Source organism: Camelus ferus, chromosome 12 (genome assembly GCF_009834535.1).
Source record: "Camelus ferus isolate YT-003-E chromosome 12, BCGSAC_Cfer_1.0, whole genome shotgun sequence".
Taxonomy (NCBI): Eukaryota; Metazoa; Chordata; class Mammalia; order Artiodactyla; family Camelidae; genus Camelus; species Camelus ferus.
The window spans coordinates 25897233-25902048 of NC_045707.1; positions in this window are offsets into that span (position 1 = coordinate 25897233).

Here is a 4816-nt window from a genome sequence, read left to right on the forward strand (position 1 = left end):
TTTTCACTTGCAAACGACACTCCATACATATAAATGTGGAGGTACGAGCTCCAACTCGGTTTTACAGTGAAAACTGCAGGAACTTCAACCCGGCAGTAGGAAAAAGACTGAGAAACCAGAGTAAAATTTTCTCCTGCAATCCGTTCCTTTTTGGCTAGATGAATGAACGTCTTTCCACATGCTCAGTTCAGAGTGATATGTGTGTGTGAAAGCCGATCTTCAACAAGCTTGTTGGGAACACAAAGTTACTTTTCAGTTGTAAACTCCACTCCATACATATATATGGGGAGGGACGAGCTCCAAATCGGTTTTTACAGTGAAAACTGCAGGAACTTCCAACCGGCACTAGGAAAAAGACTGAGATACCAGAGTAAAAGTTTTTCCTGCAACCCGTTCCCTTTGTGCTAGATGAACGAACGTCTCTCCGCATGCTCAGTTCTGAGAGATAAGTGTGTTTGAAAGCCATTCTTCACCTAGCTTGTTGGGAACACAAGTTTCTTTTCAGTTGCAAACACCACTCTATACATATATATGGGGAGGTACTAGCTCCAACTCGGTTTTTACAGGGAAAACTGCAGGAAATTGAAACCGGCAGTAGGAAACAGACTGAGAAACCAGAGTAAAAGTTTCTCCGGCAACCCGTTCCCTTTGTGCTAGTTGAACGAACGTCTCTCTAGATGCTCAGTTCTGAGAGATAAGTGTGTGTGAAAGACGTCCTTCAACTAGCTTGTAGGGAACACAAAGTTTCTTTTCACTTTCAAACTCCAATCCATACATATATACGGGAATGTACGAGCTCCAACTCGTTTTTACAGTGAAAACTGCAGGAACTTCAAACAGGCACTAGGAAACAGACTGAGAAACCAGAGTAAAAGTTTCTCATGCAACCCGTTCCCTATGTGCTAGATGAATGAACGTCTCTCCACATGTTCAGTTCTGACAGATAAGTGTGTGTGAAAGCGGTCCTACACCTAGCTTGTTGGGAACTTAAAGTTTTTTTTCAGTTGCAAACTCCACTCCATAAATATATAAGGGGAGGTACGAGCTGCAACTCGGTTTTACAGTGAAAACTGCAAGAACTTCAAACCGGCAGTAGGAAACAGTCTGAGAAACCAGAGTAAAAGTTTCTCCTGCAACCCGATCCCCTTGTGCTAGATGAACGACATTCTCTCCGCATGCTCAGTTCTGAGAGATAAGTGTGTGTGAAAGCCGCCCTTCAGCTAGCTTGTTGGGAACACAAAGTTTCTTTTCCTTTGCAAACTCCACACCATACATATATATGGGAGGTAGTAGCTCCAACTCGGTTTTACAGTGAAAACTGCAGGAACTTCAACCCAGCAGTAGGAAACAGACTGAGAAACCAGAGTAAAAGTTTCTCCTGCAATCCGTTCCTATTTTGCTAGATGAACGAACGTCTTTCCACATGCTCAGTTCTGAGTGATATGTGTGTGTGAAAGCCATCCTTCAACAAGCTTGTTGGGAACACAAAGTTACTTTTCAGTTGCAAACTCCACTCCATACATATATATGGGGAGGTACGAGCTCCAAATCGGTTTTACAGTGAAAACTGCAGGAACATCAATCCGGCACTAGGAAACAGACTGAGATACCAGAGTAAAAGTTTCCCCTGCAAACCGTTCCATTTGTGCTAGATGAACGAACGTCTCTCCGCGTGCTCAGTTCTGAGAGATAAGTGTGTTTGAAAGCCATTTTTCACCTACCTTGTTGGGAACACAAAGTTTCTTTTCAGTTGCAAACACCACTCCATACATATATATGGGGAGGTACTAGCTCCAACTCGGTTTTACAGGGAAAACTGCAGGAACTTCAAATCGGCAGTAGGAAACAGAGTGAGAAAACAGAGTAAAAGTTTCTCCTGCAACCCTTTCCCTTTTTGCTAGTTGAACGAACTTCTCTCCACATGCTCAGTTCTGAGAGATAATTGTGTGTGAAAACCTTCCTTCAACTAGCTTGTTGGGAACACAAAGTTTCTTTTCACTTGCAAACTCCAATCCATATATATATTTGGGAATGTACTAGCTCCAAGTCGGTTTTACAGTGAAAACTGCAGGAACTTCAAACCGGCAGTAGGAAACAGACTGTGAAATCAGAGTAAAAGTTTCTCCTGCAACCCGTTCCATTTGTGCTAGATGAACGAACGTCTCTCCACATGCTCATTTCTGAGAGATAAGTGTGTGTGAAATCCGAACTTCACCTAGCTTGTTGGGAACACAAAGTTTCTTTTCAGTTGCAAACACCAATCCATACATATATATGGGGAGGTACGAGCTCCAACTCGGTTTCACAGTGAAAACTGCAGTAACTTCAAAACGGTTCTAGGAAACAGACTGAGAAACCAGAATAAAAGTTTCCCCTGCAACCCATTCTATTTTTGCTAGATGAACGGAAGTCTCTCCACATGCTCACTTCTGAGAGATAAGTGTGTGTGAAAGCCGCCCTTCACCTAGCTTGTTGGGAACACAAAGTTTCTTTTCACTTGCAAACACCACTCCTTACATATATATGGGTAGGTATTAGCTCCAACTCGGTTTTACAGTGAAAACTGCAGGAAATTCAATCAGGCAGTAGGAAACAGACTGAGAAAACAGAGTAAAAGTTTCTCCTGCAACGCTTTCCTTTGTGCTAGATGAACGAACGCCTCTCCACATGCTAAGTTCTGAGAGATAAGTGTGTGTGAAAGCCGTCCTTCACCTAGCTTGTTGGGAACACAAAGTTACTTTTCAATTGCAAACTACACTCCATACATATATATGGGGAGGTACGAACTCCAACTAGGTTTTACAGTGAAAACTGCAGGAACTTCAAACCAGCACTAGGAAACAGACTGAGAAACCAGAGTAAAAGTTTATCCTGCAACCCTTTCCCTTTGTGCTAGATGAACGAACGTCTCTCCACATTCTAAGTTCTGAGAGTTAAGTGTGTGTGAATGCCACACTTCACCTAGCTTGTTGGGAACACAAAGTTCCTTTTCACTTGCAAACTCCACTCCATACATATATATGGGGAGGTACGAGCTCCAACTCGGTTTTACAGTGAAAACTGCAGGAACTTCAAACCGGCACTGGGAAACAGACTGAGAAACCAGAGTAAATGTTTCTCCTGCAACCCGTTGCCTTTGTGCTAGATGAACGAACGTCACTCCGCATGCTCAGTTCTGAGAGATAAGTGTGTGTGAAAGCTGCAATTCACCTAGCTTGTTGTGAACACAAAGTTTCTTTTCAGTTGCAAATTCCACTGCATACATATATATGGGAAGGTACGAGCTCCAACTCGGGTTTACAGTGAAAACTGCAGTAACTCCAAACCGGCACTAGGAAACAGACTGAGAAAACAGAGAAAAAGTTTCTCCTGCAACCCGTTCCCTTTGTGCTAAATGAACGAACGTCTCTCCACATGCTCACTTCTGAGACATGTGTGTGTGAAAGCCGTCCTTCAACTAGCTTGTTGGGAACACAAAGGTTCTTTTAAATTGCAAACTCCACTCTTTACATATATATGGGCAGGTACTAGCACCAACTCGGTTTTACAATGAAAACTGCAGGAACTTCAAACCGGCAGTAGGAAACAGACTGAGAAACCAGAGTAAAAGTTTCTCCTGCAACCCGTTCACTTTGTGCTAGATGAACGAACGTCTCTCCACATGCTCAGTTCTGAGAGATAAGTGTGTGTGAAAGCCGTCCTTCACCTAGCTTGTTGGAAACACAAAGTTTCTTTTCACTTGCAAACGACACTCCATACATATAAATGTGGAGGTACGAGCTCCAACTCGGTTTTACAGTGAAAACTGCAGGAACTTCAAACCGGCACTAGGAAACAGACTGAGAAACCAGAGTAAAAGTTTCCCCTGCAACCCGTTCCCCTTGTTCTAGATGAACGAACGTCTCACCACATGCTCAGTTCTGAGAGATAAGTGTGTGTGAAAGCCGTCCTTCAACTAGCTTGTTGGGAACACAAAGTTTCTTTTCACTTGCATACCCCACTCCATACATATATATGGGGAGGTATGAGCTCCAACTCGGTTTTAAAGTGAAAACTGCAGTAACTTCATAACGGCACTGGGAAACAGACTGAGAAACCAAAGTAAAAGTTTCTCCTGCAACCAGTTCCCTTTCTGCTAGATGAACGAACGTCTCTCCACATGCTCAGTTCTTTGAGATAAATGTGTGTGAAAGCCGTCCTTCACCTAGCTTGTTGGGGAACACAAAGTTTTCTTTTCACTTGCAAACTCCACTCCTTAAATATATATGGATAGGTACTAGCACCAACTCTGTTTTACAGTGAAAACTGCAGGAACTTCAAACCGGCAGTAGGAAACAGACTGAGAAACCAGAGTAAAGTTTCTCCTGCAACGCGTTCCGTTTGTGCTAGATGAACGAACGTCTCTCCGCATGCTCAGTTTCTGAGAGATAAGTGTGTTTGAAGCCATTATTAACCTAGCTTGTTGGGAACACCAAAGTTTCTTTCCAGTTGCAACTCCACTCCATACATATATATGGGGAGCTACTAGCTCCAATTCGGTTTTTACAGAGAAAACTGCAGGAACTCCAAACCGGCAGTAGGAAAAAGACTGAGATACCAGAGTAAAAGGTTCTCCTGCCACCCGTTCCCCTTTTGCTAGTTGAACGAAAGTGTTTCCACATGTTTCATTTCTGAGAGATAAGTGTGTGTGAAAGCCGCCATTCACCTAGCTTTTTGGGAACACAATGTTTCTTTACACTTGCAAACTCCACTCCATACATATATACGGGAATGTAGGAGCTCCAACACGTTTTTACAGTGAAAACTGCAAAAACTT